The sequence below is a fragment of the Harpia harpyja genome, chromosome 1 (assembly GCF_026419915.1).
Source record: "Harpia harpyja isolate bHarHar1 chromosome 1, bHarHar1 primary haplotype, whole genome shotgun sequence".
NCBI lineage: Eukaryota > Metazoa > Chordata > Aves > Accipitriformes > Accipitridae > Harpia > Harpia harpyja.
In genome coordinates, this window is record NC_068940.1 from 42529974 (window position 1) to 42552794 (window position 22821).

A 22821-nucleotide genomic window follows, 5' to 3' on the forward strand; every position below is an offset into this window, starting at 1 on the left:
GGTGGCTGCACAGCAAAGATGTGGGGAGGGGGTCTGTTCACCCCTGAGCCTCTTAACAGGGTCACTGTCCCCAGTCCCTTTGCAGGGTGGAAAAACAGAGCAGGGCTGTATAAATCTCATTTCAGGTTGTGGCTTACTTTGGAAATAGAGTAAAAAAATCCTTATTGACAAACTTGTTAGTAAAACCTTGGATCCTGGAAAATGAGGGAATTCTAGAAACCCAGCTCATTTTTTGTTTCTACAAGCGCAGGGCCAAAGCAAATCCATGAAGTCATTTTTATTTCTGTTTCTCAGTGCTGCAGTGTTTGCTTTGGAAAGATGGCTGGGACCACTTGTCTGAAAGCCTGGATTTAGCTGCTTCCATTCTGTTGTTATTTTAAGAGAAATTGTCATAAAACCATCCCTCTCCCCTTGGGCTTTAGCAGGCTTGGCTGTTCTGTGCTGGGTGACTTTACAAAACCAAGCCCAAAATTGCATTTCCTTCCTGGAGCTGATGTGAGGTGGGAGTCCTGAGCAGGCAGGGTCTGCTGGAAAATAAATCTGTGCGTGAGCCTGGCACATATGTTCGGGAGCTGCCCCTAAATTAAAGGATTATGAGGCTGAGAAGTATTAACTGCTGCTCTGATGCCGTAAATCCAGAGAGCGCTGGGTATCCTGCATTGCAGAGTGCTTATTAAGAAAGATTGAGGGGCAGAAAATTACCAAGGAAAATGAGCAAGGCCTAGCACAGTTAATGAGTAAAAAGACAATTAGCTTTTAATTGGAAAATGGAGCTCCTTCTGGTGTGCATGTTACCAGCCTGGCTTGGCTGTCCTGGGGCTCAGGAATAGGCACCGTTCCACAGGTGAGGGGAAAAGGCCCCACTTGCTTTGTTTTTCTGTTAATTTGGATGCTCTGCTTTATTTCCAGTAAGGATCTCATAGAGGTTGAACTTCGCACTGGTTGTGGAGTCCCTGGACTGGAGCTGGAGACTCCAGGAAGGAGTTTTGCTAGAGACTCCTCTCAGTCCAGGGCTCTGTGTCCCTGGCTGTGCCCTGGCTGTTGTACCTTTGAAGCCTCTGCACTAGCACAGCCCTCTCAGGCTGCACAACCCTCATTCACAAGGAGAAATCTGGAAATTTAATTTAGCTTTAAATGAAAGACCAGGATGAAAGAGTCCCAGGAGCATCTGCTGTGTGGGAGAGAAATCCCCTCCCATGGCCCGGCTTGCTGGAAAGCTGCAGAAACCCCAGCTTTCTGCTTTATAATAAACTTTGTATTTGCTTTTGGTATTTTTCATTCCTCAACAGAGCAGATGACCCCTTGTTTGAATCCAGATGTGGAAAAAGCCTTGATTTTTATCAGGGATGAGAGGGGAATAGCAGAGCTGGAGCCTCCTGGGTGATAGCAGTGCCCTGACTGCAAATGGGATGTCGCTTCCAGCTGGGACAAGCCCTGGAAAAGCTGGGGAGAATAAAAATATTGGGGTAAGGAGGGGGGAAAAAAAAAAAGAGGACACCCAGGGTTTTTTACTGGCAAGCTTCCTTCAGGATGGAGCAGGGTAGTGCCTGGCGGGGCAGAGCAGTGCTGAGCTTGCATGGCTCCATGGCCAGTAACATGGGAGCCGCTGTGTGTCCCTCAAAGGGCTCTTGGCTGCTGGGCTTGTTCCTGCTGGTTGGAGGGATTTCACTGCCTTTTAATCTTGTTTTCACAGCTAATTCTGCTAAAGCACTGTGCAAACAGCAGGTTGCTCACAGCGGGCTTTTTGGCACGGCACCCATGGGGAGAGCCGTCCCTGCACACAGTTGCAGGGGGATTCAAATGGTGAATAAAGTAATTTTTCCTATTTTGGGTATTTCCTGTAACTAAAGGAAATAAAAGAAAAAGGCAACTGAAGTGATGTACGCCATTCTCTGGCTCACCCACAAGACCAGCCCTGGTAAACAAGTGCTTTGCCTGCTCCCATGCAGAGGCTTTCTGCTGGCGCAGCTGTGCTGGCTGGGGTGGCACAGCTGAGCACGGCAGCTGTGGCAGGAGAAGCTGCTAACCGGGGTGCAATTACTGATGCAACCCAAACGTTGACCTTGCTAACACACAGGACTTTGTAACTAATATGATGGCATAGAGCAAAATAAGTTGCAGAGCATGAAACGATGAGTAATTCCTTAGCGGTGACACAGAGGTTTGAGTTTTAACATAACCTGTCACTGCCTGATGTTTCCATGAAAGCATGGCAAGGCTGCAGTGTGCACGGAGGGTGTCTGGCAGGTTTGTCCTCCCGGAGCAGCGGTGTGACCCTGTGTTGCAGCAGGGCTGTTGGCTGCACTGGGAGCTCTGTTCAGGAGCCGTCCCTGCTCCTTGGTCTGCAGGCATGCTGCTCCATCCCTGCTCTCCTCCTGCATTCCCGTGCGGGGCAGCGGGGTTTGCCCAGGCTGTGCATCCTCTGGGGCTGTGGGCGTGCTGTGTTGGGGTGAAAAAAAGATGAATTTCCTGTTGGTGGCTAAATTTGAGTTGGTTACACCTTGATGTTTCATGAGCTTTATCACAGCTCTGTGCAGGAAGGGAGGCTGCCTTAGACCCCACATTGGACCCTGTGATGGGTGCAAGGGGATGCTGAGGTTGGGGTAGGCATCTGGGGCTTCTACTTTGCCAAAAAATGCTTTGACCCTGGGGATTACTCAAAGCAGCAAAATGCCTCCTCTCCTGCCTTTGCTTATGGTATTTATTGAGCAGTTGCTAAGCAATAACCTTGTAAAATTTCCTATGTGCTTTTTTTTGATACTCTGACCTGTGGGTTTAGAGGTTTAGGAAATCAAAAGGACAATTTTAGCCCAGTAGATAACATGCAGAGGATTAGCTGAGCAGCTCCTGGATTTTGCAAGAGATGGACACCACTCGTGTTAAGAGCTGGCTGCAGCTGGGCAGGAAACTAATTGTGCTTTAGAAACTTAACATCCCCTCCTGCTGTTTCTAGAGCAAGGAAACTGCAATTCTTCATCTCCGCCAGTACAGAATAATAAAAGATTAAAACATGGTACGAGGTCAGGGAAAACGTTTTGCTGTGGAAACCAAAGGGTCTGGAGTGAGGAAATGAATGTTTCCATTTGGAATATGTTAGAAAAGAGAAATTTCAGAGAGTTAAAACTCCCGTTGTAAAAAGACTCAGCAGAACTGCCCAGGGGACAAGCGCAGGCTCATCTACCCTTGCCATGGGCAGCATCTGGCTTGTGTGTGCATAGCTGGCAGTGGTCAAAACCATCACCTGGATCATATGTGACCTAGTGACCTAATAGTTCGTGAAAGGCAAATTTAATACTTTATAGGAGTTTTTGTTTGTAAATGTATTAGGTTTGGTTTTGTTTTTTTCTTTTCAAAATACTAAACAGATGTTGTAGGAAAATAAATAATGATTGCATTCCTAATTCCCTAGGCTTTTTTTTCCTTTATTCAGTTTTGGAAATCTCACCCAAAGCTTTGGCTTTGAGTGAGGTAGCCAGGCCCAGGGAAGGGATGCCTTGCATCACTGTTGTACAGTGAGGCCTTTTAAGGTGCAATTTCTTTCTTTTTTTTTTCTTTTTTTTTCTTTTGATGCAAATGTGCTGTGCCCAGTCCTGAGTTCGGCCAGGGGCACCGAGCTGCCAAAAGTGCCCGAGTCAGTCTATTGGGGAAGGGAGAGCCCAGCACCTGTGCTTTGGGCAAAGACCCAGGGCAGCATCTTGCTTTGGATGGGAAGATGCTCCAGTGTGTCGTGCTGCTGTTCACCACCACCCCATGGGCAAGCAAAACTGCCTCCCTGCCCGCTGCTCCCCTCCTCGCTACAGCAGCCGGAGCTTGAGTGCAAAGTCTGGTGCATAAAACTTTGTTTTTACTGCCTGTGTTTGCAAAGCTGTCACAGCAGCAGTGCTGGTGCGAGTGGCTGGGGATGGTGCTGCCAAGTGCCTCCGTCCGAGGAGACTGCTGGTCTAAAAACTCCACTATCAAATTAGAATCTGCAGCCTTGTAAAAATAAAACCTGTTATCTGCAATTGTGCAGCAGGTAATGGGTGCCAAAATTGGTGTCAGATCTGCCCCAAAGGACTAGATAGGGCAAGGGAAAAAAAATTTTAGATTTAATTCTGTCGATGTACTCGTCTATTCCCAGGGTTAGTGTAAATTGAGGTTTGAATTAAGCCAAAACAGCCCCAGTTAATGTCTAAATCTGCTGTTTCTCAGGCCCTGCAGAAGCAGACAAACACAAAATCGATATTTGCTCCAACTGTTGCTAAGTTTTCTTTACAGATTCATTTCTGCCTAATAATCCCTGCAGCCACAGCTCTCCAGAGCCCTCCTTGCCATGGGGCCGTATCCTGCCCGTGGCTCCCTCCCGGTTGGCGATCCCGGGCTGCCGTGGCAGAGGGAAGGTGGGAAAAAGCCTGCCTTAACCCCAGGACTGGGGCTGCTGGGCTGCAGCTTGAATCCCTCCTGCAAAACCAACCCTGCTCTGCCTTCAGGGGAGCTCACAGCATCCTTCCCTTGCAAGGAAGGAAACCTTTTTTTCCCCTCTCTTGATGTCAGGCATCTTGATTTAGAAGGCTGTGAGAAGCACCACGCTGTGGAAATGCAGCCGGATTAATACCCAGATTTACACGCTGGACCCATGTTGAGCCAGGAGATCATTTTGTCCCTTTATTATTGTCTGAAGGCTTATTCTCGGCTCCTGCCGCTAAGGGGGAGTGTTGCCACGCCGCAGAGCCGGCCGTGGGCCGGGCCGGGCCCGAAGCAGCCGGGTCGCCTTCCCTCCCCGAGGCTGCTTCTTCCTCCGGGAGCGATGGGAAAGGCAGAAGTGAAGGACTTGCCATAGCATCACCCAGGGGAGGGCTAATACCCTCCTGTTTGATATCGAAGTGGGGAGTGACCCAGATTTCAGACCCGTCTTGGACAATAAGGGCAAGTATCATCCTTCCCTTGCGACCAGATGGGTTTGACAACCTGGACCAAGAGAGACTGGCTGATCCATGAAGCGCTTTGAGGCCTGAGGAGGAGAGATGCTGATGAAGAGCTGGGAGAGCATGATGAGGATGCAGGTGGGTGGATGAACTCTTGGCAGTCTGGTGAAACGGGCTTTCCTGCTACAGGAGGGAGTGTGTCAAGAAGAGAAAAAAAGCTCCAAAGCCTGCTGTGGAACTGCTCCCTCTCTGCCTGGAGAAGAGAGTTAAAAATGGGGCTTAGTGACTTGTTAGGGTAGAGCAGTTTAGGATCTCTGCTTTTGGGCACTTTCATATGGTCTGATGCTCATGTCATAACTTATGTGCTCAAGTTGACCTCAAGGTTATTTCGCTGTTCTGTGAGATACACTAGATATGTACATGCAATTAAACCCTTTCCCTCATTAGGACCCCAGTCCCTTTGCCTATGAAATGTAGATAACCCCATTCATCCAATTTTTTTACCTCTCCCTGCAAAAGGTTTTAGGACCTACAGATGCCAAACATGCTTGTTTATGGCTTGCTGCGGTTAGAATTGTGAGTTTTTGTTAAAAATATGTTCTTTTCAGTTTCTTATTTCATTTCAGATGTCATCCTTTTTCTCTTCTTCTTCCAGGACCACCCAGGGTTTTATTCACAGAGTTGGAATGAGGTGCAAAAGGGATAAAGATCATTCATGGGAACCTTGAAAGAATTGTCTGAGCTCTATGAAATGAAGATTAAAAATAAAACAGGTAGGTGAAGCACTGGCTCCAGTACAAACATCTTATAAATACTTGTCTGTGAAACCAAGGGTTCTTCCCACCACGCTGGGCGGTCTGTGCAGGAAGGAGCTGCTGTATGCATCTTGCAAGTGGGTAAATGGAAGCACAGCCCAAGGGCAGGAAAATATAGCAGGTTAGAAAATCTGCCAGCTCTTTGTGAAACACATTTCTGCTGCTTCCTCCCTGTGTGAACTGGACAGGTGAGCTCTGCCAGGGGTTGTTTCAAAGCTGGTATATGTGAGTGCTGGCACAGGCAGAAACTTCCAGCTCCTGGGGAGGTGAGGAGGAGGAGGGAGAAAGAGCCATAATCCCATGCTGCCTTCAGGCACAACCTTCTGGTGCTTTCGATTCTGGTGTAAAATGAAGGGCTATGGTGATCGCTGCTGCCCTGCATGAACACGAGACCTCAGCAGCAGTTGGGTTTCTGTGTTGGATTTTGCCCTGAGGCTGCTGGTGTTTATGGGTCAGCTGGTTGCACCTGGCTTGCTTTTCAGGTCTGAGCACCCAGAGGCTTTTTAACAGTTGTGAACTGGTGAGCAGACCTGGCTTGCCTCCCCCTTCACACCACCTGGGAACCCACTGACCAAAGACCTGGGTCCGATCACTTCCAACCCTCATCCTGTGTCTGGGCTGGTGTTTATGGCTCTTGTTTCGTCCTATCCCACCAACGATATTCTTATAAAGCACTTTCCTCCAGACTGGTATTACCAGTATTTTCCAGGTCAAACCCAGCCAGATCCCACTAGTCCCACACTTCTGCATCCAAACCGCTTTGGCACGGTGAGCAGCAGTGACTGCTCAGGAGGAGTCCTCAGCCTTGGTCATGTCCCTGTAGTTCTATTTAGGAAACTGCTCCTGCTCCAGCTCTGCTTGCCTTGAGTTTAAGCCAAAGAAAGGGTTTTGTGGAAGGTGTGAGGTTACTTGGCGAGGGCCCACACTCCTTTATACACAAGGATTTTGTCTTGCAACTTGATGAAAGAGAGTCCCGTAGCCCAGCACCTTTCATTCCACAGCAGGTAGCTCCTCCAGCCCCAGAGATCTTGCTTGTTGGGGCTCAGTGGCAGCCCCAGCTGGTCTGCTGAAGGCCCAGGGCTTTCCCTGCCTGCTCTGCCTCTCCCAGACTGTAAAACAGTGGCCAAATCATGTTGTTTCTGCTTTGGAAACCAAATCCTCCCTGCCATGCACACACGTCCACATATCCCTGCAAAAAATGGCAAGACCTGCAATTCAGCGCAGACGTGATGCAGCAGCTCCTATCTGTTTGCCCTGGAGAGGCAGCCAGAGATCAGAACATTGCCTAAGCACAGGTTTGGGAGCTGCCATAACCCCAGTGCAGATGTTCAGGGTGCAGTTCCTGGCCGTAGGTGGGAGAGACGGCTGGTCCCTGTGGCTCCAGTCATGGAGCAGCATCGTGCAGATGACAAGGGACTGATTTGACCCAAAAAGGCTTTGGCTGGCTTCAGCAGACCTCTGGCTGTTGTGCTGGGGCGTGGGGCTCAGGGCAGACCTTGTGATGGAGCTGCATGCTGTGGTGGGCGGCAGGTTGGGCTGGCACGAGTCAGGGTGGTCACTCCCTCGCTGCGGGAGGTGGAAGACGAGGGATGGTGCTGTGGCTGAGGGTACTATGCTATGCTGGGACCTGCTGGGCTTTGTAGGGCCCCACTTTGGCTGGTGGCAGTAGGGTGAGCTCCCTGGAGAGTCTTCATACCCATGGATGACTCTCGAGTCCCTCTGTATCTTGGTCATGTCTGGTTTTTGGCCATGCAATGATTTGGGAATGTTGCTGCCATGTCAGGAAAGGAGTCACTAGGGAAATCTCTCTAAGGACTACCTTTGTCTTTTCCAAACCCTTGTGAGTGCATGTGCTGGTTTTGGCTGGGGTAGGGTTCATTTTCTTCATGGTAGCTACTGTGGGGCTATGGTTTGGATTTGTGCTGGAAACAGTGTTGATAACACAGGGATGTTTGTGTTACTGCTGAGTAGTGCTTACACAGAGTCAAGGCCTTTTCTGCCTCTCACCCCACCCCACCAGCGAGGAGGCTGGGGGGGCACAAGAAGTTGGGAGGGGACACAGCCAGGACAGCTGACCCCAACTGACCCAAGGGATATCCCAGACCATAGGATGTCATGCTCAGCATATACATCTGGGGGAAGAAGAAGGAAGGGGGGGACGTTTGGAGTGATGGCGTTTGTCTTCCCAAGTCACCGCTAGGTGTGATGGAGCCCTGCTTTCCTGGAGATGGCTGAACACCTGCCTGCCCATGGGAAGTGGTGAATGAATTCCTTGTTTTGCTCGGCTTGCGTGCACGGCTTTCACTTTCCCTATTAAACTGTCTTTATCTCAATCCATGAGTTTTCTCACTTTTACTCTTCTGATTCTCTCCCCATCCCAACAAGGCAGGGAGTGAGCAAGCAGCTATGTGGGACTTAGTTGCTAGCTGGGGTTAAACCACAACAGTGCATCCCACAGAGCCTTTCTGGTGGCCCAGTGAACCCCAAAGCAGGTTTGTGTCCATGCCTTCCTGTGCATCACCCAGATAGTGTGATCTACGTTACACATTGATACCCTACATCCTCTACAAAAAGCTCTTTTATGTTGATGGACCTTATTTAAATATCAGGCAATTATGCACAAGCATATCAGTCCTGACACCAATGTGCCAGAGCAGCTGAGCTTCCCCGTGAACTGGTTCTGTGCCTGCATGACAGGTACCTCCATTTAGCCCACATTCCCCTTTTCCCGGCTCCCATCAGTCGACCCCGGACCTGCTGAGCATCTCCAGCTTTGCATGTCTCTGGCATGTACCTTTCATTGGTCCAATCCTCAGGGCTTTCTAGAGACTAGAGCCATGCTCCGACAGTGGTATGCTGTGGGAAAGCTTCCTTTGCCCAGGTAGATTTGTCTGTTACATGTGGCTGGTGGGCCTGAAAGGCAATCGGTTGTGCTACGTATTATTTACTGCCTCTCACATGAAGTAGGTCACCAATCCATCTTGGATTTATTTTGTGTGATGCACAGGAGAAGGCAGCGAGATCCTATTTCTTCCCTGTCCTCCTCCTCCCCACCCACAGGCGATAGGAGGGAGGACTGTGAAATCCTGAGGAGAAAGGCCGGATCTGGTGCTGCGCTGGCTCTGCCGGAGCAGAGGCTGTGACCCCAGGGAGGATGGCTTGTGCCAGGGCAGCTGGCTAATTGACTGCCCATGTGCTGATTTGGGTTTGCCTTGACATGTTGGGCTGCAAATGTCAGTGCCCTGTGAGGTGCTCTCTGCCAGTCCCCCCCAAGCAATTCGCCCTGGCTTTGCTTCAGGCAGGGGATTCATGCGTGGTATTTGTGTTAGAAAAGGCATGCTTAAGCATAAAATGTTTGTGTTATTCCTTCTGTTGCTTTTTCTGGGTAAGTGATCTCGAGAGTGTCTTTTAAGGTAAAGTGAAGGGAGATGATTAAAAAGCCACACTGTGTCTGTCGTGGGTGTTTTGGAGTATTGTGTGGCTGGCTGGACGCCTGCTAAGTTTCATCTGTTATCAGGAATAAGCCACAGTGAAATACAAAACTTTCCCCATCTCTCTCCCTTATCTTGTTTAAGATTCTAGTTGGGGGTTTTACCGGTGCCCATCTGGCTCTGTGCTGGCTGCTTTACCCTCCTGCCCCTGGGGCCATGTCCCTGGGACAAGGGCTGTGCCAGGGTATCAGAATGACTTTGGGAGATGGTGATGACCAGGAGCCAGGTCAGGGTGGGAAGCTGGTGAGAACACAGCAGAATAACTCAGTTAAGGACAAAAAGCTCTAACTTGGCATTAGCCAGCAAAGGTGAGGAAGGCAAAGCTGCTCTTTCTAAGGATAAGTCTTCATGAAAAAAAATAAAAGCCATTTTGGGTGTTACTGATAAGGAATCAACTAAATTCCTCCTTTCTGTGTCCCCATCTCTGCAAGAGATCATTTAGCTATTCAGCTAAGGCTTAGCACACTGGGCTTTTGAAAGCATCTTGGTGCAAGTGCTTGGAAAATGCTATCATTTAAATCCATAATAGCTCTCTTAGGAAACATGCCCCAGGCATTGCACATCAGCTCTTGGTGTCATAGAGTATATGTCTGGTAAAGCTTCGTATCACCCAAGCCATAAATAATGTGAATCAAAACGCAACGTCAGCCTGCCTAGGCTCAGAGGCAGCCTCAGACCGCTGGCCAAAAAGTGGTCCAGCGTGCCCAGGTGGGTTCCCAGCGAAGGCTGGGTCTGCATGACAGAGCCTGGTGTCCTCGCAGGCGGGAGACCCTCCCAGATGAGCTTTACCAGGGCATCTGCCTGCTGCCAGTGGGTCTGCTTGTCCTGCTCTTCACTGGAGCTTCTCTGATGGGTGGTGGGAGAGGCAACGTGAAGTGGAAAGGGATCAGTGCATCTCTTTCTCAGAAAGAAGTAACACAGTTTCTGGAAGCAAACCTCAGAGTAAACAGCTGAGTGCCATCAACTTTGTGACACTTGCACAGCTGTCCGTAGCAGGAGGTGTGAGTAAACCTTGCTTAGCCTGAGCTTTTGGTGGCAGTATCGAGGTTAAAGAGGGAGGTCTGTTAGATCCTCCACTCATGTCTCCCCCTATTCTTCTGATAAAATATGGAACTGGGAGATTTTGAAAGCACTGCTGCAGTTACTAAAATGCTTTTACATCACTTAGTGCTTTCTTCTGCCCACACATGCTTCTGAATAATCATGTTTTTTCTATAATTATGTTTATTACACACTTGCTATGGTGACACACTATCCTGTGCTGTGGATGAGACTGCAGCCAAGCTGGAATTCTGCTCCAGGCAAGCAGCTGATTCCTCGCATGCTGGTGGGGCGTGGGATGAAAATCCTTTGGTAGTCTTTCTGTCATGCTCCCCCTGCCCAAGACAGCATCACAGCAGGTTGCACAGAAATTAATAACATGATCACCTTTCTTGTGTATTTTAGTAACAGTGAGCTAATTAATAATGATGGGTCAACAGTTTTTGGGCTTTTAGGATTAGTGCCAGGTTTAGAGGAGGATCACATGCACATTGGGGCTGCAGTGCACAGATGTAGGCAGATAGGTTGCAGTAAAAGATGTATGACCCACATTTTAAAGTGCGGGTTTTTGTGGTGTGTTTTTTTTAAAAAGGTTACAGACTTAATCCTCTTCTTCCCCCACCTGCCTCAGCTTATTAAATGCCTCTTATTTAGGACAAATGAAAGATTTTTGCTTTACCAGGTAAATGATGGCTTTTGGGTGAGATGGCCCAGCCCCCTAAACTTCACATTATTTTACAAATTGCCTCCTTGATGTGTTGCAGGGGTGAACTGGCAGCTGAGGTGTTGGTGTCATCTCATGTCCCAACAGACCAATAGAGGGTTGCTGAGACTCAGAGATCAGTGGAACTCCACGTATGAGCTGTAGTTCAGGAAACCCATGATGCCCTGGTTTGCAAGGGCAGCTGCAATGCTCTTGTGGGTACTGGCCCATCTTGAGCTCTGGCTGCTGTCATGGTTGTACCTAAAGGCTATTTTGCAGTGACCTCACTTGGGGGCTGAAGAAAGGGAAGGTCCTCAAAGTCTTTAATTCCCTATGAACTTAGGGTAAAACCATATAGCTCCAAATAATGGTGGCACCCCTCAGTTTGCTTTTCAACCCAGGGTCCCAGCCCTGTAGCAACCATGGAAGAGACAACTGGAATATCTGCCATGTCAAAGGCTGAGAGAAGGGCCAGCTCTGCTTGCAGAGTCATGCCTGGAGAGCCCCTTGGTCTCAGGTGGCCTCCTTGCAGGAAAGTCATGGAGCAGGATTGGCTTTAAATGTGTTATCCTTTCTGAAAGTGGTTTGATGTGGGGACGAATCGTCTGGATGAATTAGCCAGGACTCTGCATCTAATTGCTGAACCAGGGTATATGTCTTCCTCCTGTCTTGTAGCACACAGCAAGATGCTTGCTGTGGGTGCTGGGCTCTGCAGATGGTGTTTGTGTAAGGGTAGAGCACCTTGTGACTGGCACAGCACCTTCCTGACACATTTGATGCTTGTACCGGCCTGGCCTGGTCTGACGCCACTGCTAATGCTGTGTTGAGCAGGAGGTTGGATGAGACACCTCCAGCCTGACTTATCCGATTATTTCCCAACACTGCAAAGTTTTGCCAACCTACATTGGACATGGGTAATTACTCTCATCCTGCCACCCGGGCTGACATGGCCAATGCAAGCCACTGCTCCCTTGGTGGGCTGTGAGTGGAGGTCAAGGCGTCCCCTCGCATTGCTGCACTTCAAGCTACTCGGCATAACAGAGAGATGGTGAGACCCTGCCTCCCTCTGCGTGGCTGTGTCATGAAGCCTTTGCCGTGTGACTAAACCTTTCCTACCCCCTTCACCTCCTGGTCATTGTCATCACCTCTTCCTTTCCCCTATCCTTTCCAGCTGCTTCTCTCTTTTTCTCTGAATACCGTTAACCTCAGCAGCACAAGAATAATCCTTCAGACAGGAGCTTGGCCAGCTCAGCCCCTCTGAGAAAGCTCCTTCCTGCATCCCTAGAGGAGACTGTCTGCCTGTCTCATGCTGCAGCTTTCCTTCACCCTCAAGGAAGAAAACCCCAGAGCAATGAGCAATGCATGGCGAGGGGTGCAGTTAGCACCCTGGAACGATTGCCAGGCAGTGAGCATGGGCTGCCTGCCTGCTGGGAGCGAGTCAGCCACATTGCACAGTGTGCTGGATACCAATAGGGTAATCAGCGCATAAGCTGCTAATTAAAATATAAGCATAGTGCAGTGAGAAGGTGCTTGTGCAATGGACCTTGAAATGCACTGTTTGCATAGTTGATGAGAGACAGTTAATGCTCTACAGTAACTCTGCGCTGCACGTATGGAAACCTGGGGGCCTGCCCCGCTGCCGCTGGCTCCCCGACCTGGTGGTCCTTGTGCAGCTGCGAAGGAAGTCCTGCTTCCACCTGGGTTCATCCCCGTGGCTGCAGCCCTTGCAGCAGAGCTGGGGATAAGTTCTTGGTTCAGTTTATACTGAAATTGTGTCTAAAGGTGCGGGTTACGCTGTTTAGGGAGGGAGGAGCGGGATGACCCAGCCGCTTGTGGTAGCAGTGCCCGGGGTGTGAGCTGGTGGTGGCAAGGAGGTGGCCGGGCAGCTGCAGCCTCTCGTGCTCCTCGGTGACTCCTCTCCTGTGGTACCTGCTCTAAGGTGGCTATTTGCTCACCCCTACCTGCGTGCCAGAGGTGTGGGGGGCTTCGGTTTAATCACTGTTTGCCAAAGTGCTTTGCGATCATTGGAGGAAAAATGTAGTCGGAGATGATTTGTATAATGAGCCAGACCCCAATTCACTCTTCCCTCATTCTTACCCACCCATGAAGTCTGAGCAGATTCAACATTTACTCAGGTGGCAAAGTCAAACATGGTCAGTACACCTGTTAAACAAACTGGCACACAAATTAAGGGTGAACTACAATAGATAATTCCTCTTATAATGAACATGGAAAATTAAACAGAGAGTACAGGAATTAGGTGGCTCTCTATTTTACAGAGACTATTCCCAAGGAAGTTTCATACCACCTTTGCTGGGCGGGGCTGCCCTGCAGACTACAGCTGTTTCTTTGCCTCCAGTTGTATAAATGTCCAGGTATTTTCTGCTGATTTTTTTTTTTTTTCCTTCTCCAAGCAGTTTTGCCTGTTCAAGGTGCCTCCTTCCCCCAAGCTTTGATCCTGCAGCAAAGTCTGAGTCGTAGAAGATGTTGGTTCAGGGATGAGTGTGGCAGCAGGAGCCCAAGGTGCTGCTGAAGCTCGGTGTGAGTTTTGGGTCAGGGCTGGCCTGAGCTGAGCTAAGTCCCCAGTGCTGGTGCAGGGTTTTTTTGTGAGCCGCTTAATGGAGTTGTTCTCATAACAACCTTATGAGGTAGAGAACTACTATCATATGAGGGGAGACAAGGTGTGTGGGGGTCTGGGCTGGGGAGCCGGGACCCCTGCTCTTCAGCTCTAACCATGGAGCAATACGTCTGCCCCTCTGTAATGGGACAGAAAATCAAGTGTAGGGAAAACCCTGGGGGGGCAAATTTGAATTTCTGGAAAACATCATCTCCACATCCAGGCACTGATAGAGGGTCCTTCCCAGGGCAGGCAGGGATGTCTGCTGCATGGGAAGCAGCATTGCTGTGGGCTGGGCAGGGAGCAAGGGATGCACAGGGCTCCCAGGCTTGGAGGGGGGCCCTTTGCAGCAATTGCCTTTCTTAGCTTAGCTTTTTGAGAAAAGCAGCACCGGCATGTGGGAAGAGGTGCTTTAGCTTTGTTTTTACTTGCTGAAGAAGGGATCTTCAGCCACTGCATACTTGATGGCTTCCTAGGGCCATTCATTAACCTGACAAGTCAACCAGTGAACCCAGAGCAATGATTCTAGCTGCTTGCCAGGACGTCTCTTTTTACCCCAATAAACTTTCCCACCCCTTCTATCTCAGCTGATGAATCTGCCCTGAGATGCAGAGAAGGGTATCTCCAAAACAATGAATCCACATCAAAAGATTTGTGAGCAGCCAGCCAAACAATTCCAGCCACAGAAAGACACGAGAAAGAACATCATTCCCGAAAGCGCTGCATTATTGATTAAGCATTTGTGATCCATAAAACATAGTAACAACATGGGGCTGGCTGCAGAATGAATTCTACCAAAAAGATCTTCTTTTACCGTCTCTGATGCTCAAGGACGAGGGTAAAGTAAGTTTAGTACCAAGCAGGAATTCATTTGTATAATAATGTTTTTTGATGACTCGCAAAGGTTATTTTATGATTAGCCATCTAATTATAAAATGGCCAACAATTTCATCTTATCCAAATCTGCATCAGCTAAATTATGAAATGCCCTTGTTTTATGCAAATTCTGGAAATATTGCTTCTCTAACCTCCCAACCCTGCTGTCTGTCAATAAGGCTTGCGTGGAGCATAAATCTTAGGGCAGTGCCAGGGCTCGATTCAACTGCGAATAAAACATGGCGAATTAATTCTGCAGGAGTACCCAGCGGGCAGTGAACGATGGCAGAGGTGCGAGCATGGGGCAGACGTGGGTGCCTAACCCCATGGTGTTTCCCTCTCCGGGGAAGTGCTGGGGCTGGCACCAGGAGGGATGCGTGTTTCTAGGGAAGGGTTCACTGATCATCTGAGGGACTGGAGATGTGAGATGTCCTCACGCTCAGGCTGTGCAGGGGCTGGAGGAGAGCTGCCCCATGTTGGCTCTGCTCCACGCTCCATCCTTCCTTGCCCTTCAAACCACCCCCTGGTTTCTCGCTGCTTTAATTTCTCTTGGTCAGCTGGGGTCAAGAATATTTTTCTCTTTGTTTCCTCCATGTTGCAGGTCAATGGCTCTGAGGAGCATTGCTGAAAGGTCCTACAGCAATGGGCCATGAAGGACAAATACCTCCTGCGACTTGTCCCCTCCCAGTGCTGCACGGAGGGTGGGCAGGGGAAACTGAGGCACAGGCCTCTGCCCTGGGGTCCCATCTCCCACAGGGCTTGTGCACGGCTGCATCCCTGCCCGGCTGTGCCACGCCACAGCCTCTGCTCACAGGCAATACTTCATGTGGACAATTTGTGGTCTCTGGGCAAAAGTGTGAGTTCCAGGGACCAGCAGATAAGGTGACTGAGGCCATGTTGGACACAGGCTTGTTTAAGTCTGCAATCACTGACAAGCTGCCAGATAAGGGCCAAGGTGCAGGGTGGCTGCTGGGACTGCCGGGCAGCCTCGGGGTGAGCTTGAGAGCACATATCCCCCTGCACGATGGGACCTGAAGCTGCGTTTCAGGAAATAAATCGGTCTTTATAGAGAGCGGTTGTGTTAGTGGCAGAGATTGGGCTGGGCAGGGAACGAAACCCATTAAACTTTGTTCCTTGTGCTCTGTGATCCACGGCTGGCTGAGAGCTATGGGGACAGTAAACTTTATGGCTTGGTTGCAGTGTCCTTCCTTAGATGTGAGGTGTGCTAAAAAAATACTTGACCTGTGGACGGTACAATTTTAAAGCACAGTCAAAGCAGGTATTAAAATTGACTGTTGAAGCTTTTGTAATCTCAGAGGTATTTTGGAAATGGATGCCAGCAGCAGAAAGGCGATGTGAAGGTAGGGCACAGCAGCTGCTGGCACAGTGCCTGTGACCCTTCAGTTTGTACCGACCAAGAGCACAGCCCGTCATATCTGTCACTGTGAAGAGATCACAGTATGGCCCCATGGTTTGTGTTACTTTGAAGGCTTGGACTCTAAGTATGTAGAAAAAGAGTGTCTTGAAATATTTGTGTATGACAGAAACTACATGGATGGGTATGGGGTGACTTGCATACCTTGAAATCCTGGCAGGTGCAGTGTTTCGGGCAGTGGGAGCTGAGGGGCTTTCCTGTCCTTAGAGGTGGGCACATCTAAGACTCGGATGTAGATGGGCATGGGACTATTCAGAGCTGCTGTAGAAACACTGTGTGTCCGTATTTATGGCTTCTTTGCTTGGAAGGGATGCTGAGTCCTCCCGCCTGAACTTTGTGAAATAGAGTAGATTTAAAAAAAATTAAAATAATCTTTTCCCATTTGACAAATGAGGAGGCAAAAGAAATTGTTGCTTCAGCCTTTTAGTTACAACTCACTGAAACTCAACATCTTGGCTACTCCTGGGAGAGGACTTTCCTTCCAAAATGTGCAACTTCTCTCATAGCACCAGGGAAGGCAATACAGAAACAAGATAGTTTGAGGCTGGTGATTCTTGCAGAGCAGGATGGAAAAACCCCACATGTTTTCCATTCACCAAATCAGGTGTCTGGGTTTTTTTGCTGCTGTTCATGTTCCTGTTAAAACAAGCTTTTAATGATGGGCTTGTGCCTGTATCCTTGGGACTGGCTGGGTCTGTGTGAGCTCCTGAGGAGGAGATGGTGAAAGCAGAGGGAGTGCAGTGGGAATTAGGAGCTGGTCTAGGAAACCTTGGAGGGTTTTCGAAGGCTTCGGGATGGTCCCTGCGGGAGCAGCTTGTGGCCCTGGTGGGGCTCCCGGCACAGGCAGGGATGGGGGTCTTGGTGCTGGTGGGAGGGGGAGCAGCAAAGGAGGAGAAGAAACGCCAGAGAAGGGGGAGGAAAGGAGGATTATAAAGATTAGGTCCAATTAGATATGTGCACTTTAAACATCAGATCCTATTAAACACTCCTGGTTTAAAACCAGGCCCTATTATATGGTTGCAGCTTCCAGATGAAGTCCTGTTAAGTGGAGCTGCTTTGAAATCCAGGGCGTCAGACACAGCCATTATGAAGATCAGGCACTGTTAAATATATTCAGTTTGAAGATTAGGCCCTGTTAAACACAGGCAGTTCAAAGCTGGCCTCTAATTAAGCAGAGGCAGTTGGAGAACAGGAGCTTGAGGGGAGAGGGGGACCTGTGGAGCAGCTCCATGCATCTGCAGGTCCTCCCTGGTGGGAATGAGCCTCTGGCCAGCTGTGGGCAGGATGCTTGTGGTCCTGCCTGTACGCAGTGAATTACCCCAAATCGATTCTTCAGCAAGAAGGAAGCTAGGGTGGTCTCCAGGCTGGTGGAGACCAGAGGCTTGAGGCTTCAGGAGAGATTTGGAGGTGGTGCTGACTAGAACAACCGGGGACTGGGGAAATATTGCTGACTGGATCAGGGGCTTGAGAAATTGGGGGAATAAAAAGGTACCCAGTGTCCCCATCAGTTTTTTCTGACTTTCAGAGAGGTGTCGGTGGGCTGTAACATCTGTATCCTTTGGACCTGGACAGGACCAAGGGCTGTGCCATAGGTGGGGTGGCTGTGTACATGGGGAGGTAAGTCCTGGATAGCTTCAAGGTGTTTGGGTGTCCAACAAGCTGCAGATTACAAGGAAATGCAGGAAGACCCAAAGAGCTGTGTATGGCTTAACTCGGGGTCTGTGGTTTGGGTGTTTGAGACCTCCACTCAGCACCAGCCTCCCTTTGCTGCTGCCCACGATGTTACATTGGGCAGACCAGCTGGCTTGGGACCTGGTAGCGTTTTTACCGTAGGATTACACAGTTCCTCTTGATTTCTTGTGTGGGCTCCATGGCTGCTCACCTTATTAATGGGCATGGTTAAGAAATCTCAGTGATGGCCTGGGGAAGACGATGGAGTCAGCGGTGGTATCCGGTCCAAACCCACTGCTCCAAGGCAGCACTCCCTTCTCTGGGGCCCCGACCCTCTGCAACGGATAGCCCAGAGCTGCTAAGCCTTGGCTGGAGGTGACTTGCTTACACAGCTAACTTTTTTTTTGCAAAAATACCATTGACCATCCCTCCTCATCCCACTTCTCCACATGTTCATCACAGTGCTGCTCCTACTCTGCTTTCACGGTGTGTGATGCACAAAGGTGTGAAGAGCAAGAAGGGTCATATTCTACCTGATCCCCACATCAGTACAGGTCAGTAAAGAGCCCTTGCGATGCTCTTGCAAACGTTATTGGCATCATTGTGATTTGTTTCTAAGGAATTTATTTGGTGCTGCTTTTGGGCCTGAGCCTCAGTAGCATCAGATAACTTTTAATTAGTGCTGGGTGCTTTTATCTTTGATGGAGCAAAGGGATTTTGCCATTTGAATTTTAGCATACGAAATATTAACTTAAATATATATGTTTATTTTTTGTGTTAAATATTATACAGCGGCACAGTATTAATATTAAAACTTTAATACAATGTAAATGTCAGAATGAGTTGTAGTGATAAAACCTAAATGAAACATATTTGCATCTCTGTTTCACTTACAATAGCAAAAGATTTTCAAGTTAAAACAGATTTTTTTCACAATTCAACAGAAATGCCATTTCTTTGTTCTGAAAGAAACCATTCCATTAGAGGTTGTTTTGGATTTTTTTTTTACCACTTCTAATTCCCATGACTTGAAGACCCAGGGCTTTAATGAGCGCTGAGGCTAAGACCTGCAGTGATAGATGAGAGTGCTGTCAACTCTCATATCTTCTCATCCTGATCTTTCCTCTCCTATTTGTTCCTCTCCCTCCCCTGTTCTGTTCCTAGGAAGGAGACGCATGTGCCTGGCCCCAGCTGATGCTCTCTTTGCAGCAGGTGGGTACCCACGAGTGTTATCAGGAAGAGTGGCAGCTCTCTGATGCTGGGTAATGCTCGGACAGGTCAGAGAAAACAAGCAGCCCCTTTTCCTGCAACCTTTGCTGGGCTCAGGTAGCACATACACAGCCCAGGGTGTTGCTCGAAAGCAACAGCGAGGATGGATTTGCCGCATGCATGCTTGAAATCCTGCCTGGGGCATGTGGCGTGCATGGTGGCAAGGCAGGGAAGCTGCCCCCGGGCACGCACGAGGCATGAGAGGATGCTTCGAGCCCTCACAGCCGCGAGCAGTATGAGATGAGGCTTTGGGGCAGGGTTGGTGCTCTGCTCTGGCCTGACCTGTCTCCTCATGCTGTTTGGCCCTGCTTGCTTGGCTCCTTAGCAGGAAGGGGATGAAAGAGCCTCCTTCCAACTCCCAGTTCCCCTCTCCTGCCAGTAAGGCTGACCCTTTAGACTTTGGGGAAAGAAGTGGGGAAAAACTGCAAATGGGCCCCTGAGGGCCTGCGAGGGAAGGTCGAGGGGATGAGGGCCTGGGGAGCGGCTATGCTGGCACAGTCTGGGTGAGCTGAGATGCTGAAGGGCTGGGGAAACATCTGAGCTGGCTTAGGGTGGGTCCACGGCACCCAAAAGCTGCCGTGTAGCTCTGCTGTATTAATGGGGCAAGCTGCAGCAGAGAGATGCTTGGGGACCTGTCCTAGCAGGACAAGTTGGCTGGCCTCATCCCCATCCTGGCTGTACTTTTGATGTTCCAGGTGGCTGTGATGGAGGAGCCCTGTCCCATGGGCAAAGGCCACCAGGACAGGCAGGGTGCTGCCTTCCCCTGCCCGGAGCACCAAGGTGGAACTGTGACGTGTGAGAACATGGGCCATGCTGATGGAGCAAGTGCAGAGCAAGCAAGTCTCTTGGAGCAAAACTTATGTACACAAGGTTTCCTTTTTCTTTCATCTTTTTATCTACATCCTTTTTTGAAAAAGAAGCAGATGAAAGAGCCCACCACTCACATCAAACCCCTATCAAGTGCATTAAAGGAAATGTATTTGGCTTTATGGTTTGCTTTGAAGGAACCAGTGGCAAAATGAGCTAGGAAGGCACGAAAGACACCCCAGCTAGTTTAGCTGCATTTTGAGTGTCAGAAATCTGTTCCCTGAAGTAATTAAGATGCAGGTGTTTAAAAAACATGCACGAGGCTGCATTGTTAAGGTGCACTTTAGCTCAGCTTCTTGGCTTCTGCTGCCCCCCAGGGGTAGCTGCAAACTGCCCCAAAATACCTCTTCTGCTCAAAACAAGTCACAGGCTTTTGGGATGGCAGGGGCAAAGGTAGAGATACTGAAACATTTCAAAACTTGCCTCTGAACAGACCTTCTGTTTTAAATTCTTTATCCTTGTTGAATACAATAAATCAGATGCGATGGCTTCCTGTATCAGGAATAAGATCATGTCCCAAACTGGTGAGATAGCAAAGCAGGGTGATGTGCAGAGGTGTTGCAAACAGGCCCAGGTTGGTGTGTTGAATGCAATAGTGGAGGGTTAGCTGGGCTCCCCCACCTTCTAGGAGATTGCTTCCCCCGTATCAGTGGATTTGGGAACAACGTTTAATAATGGGACAGATCACACATGATTGCAAATCTCTTAAACAGGGAGATGTGGCGACTTCATATTTTCCTGTGTGTGAGCTATAAATCGTAGCCCTTGTGTCTAGACATGTGAAGGTTAATAAAACCAAATAAAAAATGAATTCCATTAAGCAGAGATGGTCACTGACGGTGTGCCAGCGAGCAGCTCGGGGCGGGACTGTGCTGCTCAGGGCTCTGTGCATTGGGTCCCTGATCTCGTGGCCCTGAGGTGCGTTCATGGATGTAGCAAATATCAGCATCTGTTCCCCTCCTGTCCGCCTGCCAGGAAGCAGCCAGTGCTCGGTGGAGCTCCCCAGTTGTTCCTGTTGGTCCCTTTCAGTGGGCACATGTGCAATCCCTCAACTGAGTGAGCAAGTGGGCAGTTTTAGGACAAATCAATTGAAAGAGCTTTTGCTGCAGGGTGTCATTAACCCCAGCTTCCCATCCTGCTGAGGGAAATCAAAGTTGTTTATAGCTTCTTCGGACAAGTGTGGACTAATTTTACATCCAGTAAACAAGCTTTCTAGATGTTATGGGCTCAACTGTTTTGGTGGTCATAGCTCATCTCTAGGGTGGAAACTTGTCCACCAAGGAGGGACTCTGCAGTCTGGTGGCCATGCATAGCCTCTGGAGTGCACCACGGTCTGCAGCCCTTTGAAGCACCTGTTGTTAGTTATTTCCAATTTTCCAAATTGTTTTTTTCCCTACTATTTAACATCAAATCCCATATGTCTTTTTGAGGGCTCTTCACTCCGCTGCAAATGTAGGTAGTTGAAAGGAGACTGTAGGTGTGTCCTGTGGGACCTGGGTAAAGACCAGCGGGATGGGATCTCGGGCACAGAGGCAGGGCCCTGGAGCACCTTTCTGTAGCATCTCTGCTGTACAAGTACAGTGGTAATAAGTGTAAGGCTGAAATGCATTGCTGTGTCCGAGGAGATTTTGTTCATGGCTGTGGCTCCCTGTGCAGTGGAAGCAAACGCTCCTCATGGGCAGAAGGATGCCGTTGCAGCCAGCGTGGCACCCACAGCCATGGGGATCAGCAAGCAGTGGCTGTATTTCTTTGTTTCTGAAATGCAGAGGAATATAAAAATCTAAGTGATAGCTGGAGTTCGATTTTTACAGGTGGAAGGGGAGCATTGTACTTTTTACCACTAGCCACAGAGGGGCTGAAACTAAATTGAACCCAGAAGGTTAATCTGGTTTGAACAAGCTGGGAAGAGCTGGCAAGGAGGAGCGGTTAGCGGGAGGGGAGAGGTGGGGTGCCGGTTGCCCCAGGAGCGAGCACCAGCCTCCAGTTTCAGGCTGGCCTCCAGGAGCAGGGACTGGCCCCAACTCCCCTTGCCACACAGGCACGGGGCGTGTGTGTCAGACCCAGAGTTGATCCCCCCTCCTTGGGACGTGCTATGCTGCTCGGTGTGATGCCAGGCAGTACCTTATCCAGCTTCCAACCAAGCCTGGGGATTGGATGCTGTGCAGCCCAACTGGTCTGGGCTAACACACGCTGCTGAGCAGCAGCCTGGCTGAAACAACTAGCTAGCAGAACTGCTATTTCCTCTGTGGATGCTCTTTCTCTTCTTCCCTAGAGCTAATGTAGGTAGTGTCTAGATGGTCCTGTGCAACGTGGGCAGAAGGGAGGGCCAGGCACCAAAATACAGATCAGCAGGAATGTTAGGGTTGCCTCCAGCTTTGTACTTGGGTAGCTTTGGGGACCGCTGAGACTTCATCTCACATCTTCAGCTGCTATTTCTCTCCCAGGCCAAGCAGGCACAGTCCATTCAGTACACGCCTGTGCTTTGAGGAGTGGTGGTTTACTGAGCTGATGAGAAATCTGCCTTTAAATTGGAGGCATTTGTAAGCGTGGCTTGCTGGATTTGTATGGAAACACTATTGAGCTGCTGTGCTATTGATTTAGACATTTACCTGGGGTTTGCAGTCTCACTCCTATTCCTTTCCATTTGCTTCGGGGCTCTGCTGGCGCATACTGACAGGAGCTATTCCCTCATTGCCCCGGGAAGGGGAGCTGGGCAGTGCTGGCGCAGCCGCAGCATGATCCCCTCAGGGCGGGCTCAGACCTTCAGGGTGAAGCTCATTCATGGAGCCTGGTGCAGCACAGCACTGTCCCAGCGAAGAAATTTATTTTCTTCCTTTCAGGCTCAATTTTCCGCTGTGGTGATCCATAGGAGGCAAAGTACACCTGCTGAAACCTCTCTAAAGTATCCCCCTGAAGTCACACACAGAGAAAGCAAGGATTTGAAGGGGATGGCAATTTTTTAAAGAAACTTCCAAGTCCCCCTCTTTGCTGGGTGATGGCATCGCTCAGGACATCACTAAGAGGAGGTGTCAAGAAAGCTGATGACCTAAAAGACACCACCAAGAAGTTCCTTCCTCCAGACACTGCTTCAGCATCTTTTGCAGGGCGATGCTCCCTCCAGTCCTCACCCCT

At 49.5% G+C, this 22821-nt stretch overlaps 1 long non-coding RNA gene across 1 annotated transcript; it reads left to right on the top strand.

Moving 5' to 3' along the window:
- The first annotated feature begins 4702 nt into the window (after positions 1–4702).
- LOC128142987 (uncharacterized) lies at positions 4703–18095 on the top strand. Its single transcript, XR_008235583.1, has 3 exons — positions 4703–5042; positions 5560–5677; positions 18016–18095. It is a non-coding gene; the product is annotated as an uncharacterized LOC128142987 (long non-coding RNA).
- The last annotated feature ends 4726 nt before the right edge of the window (positions 18096–22821 follow it).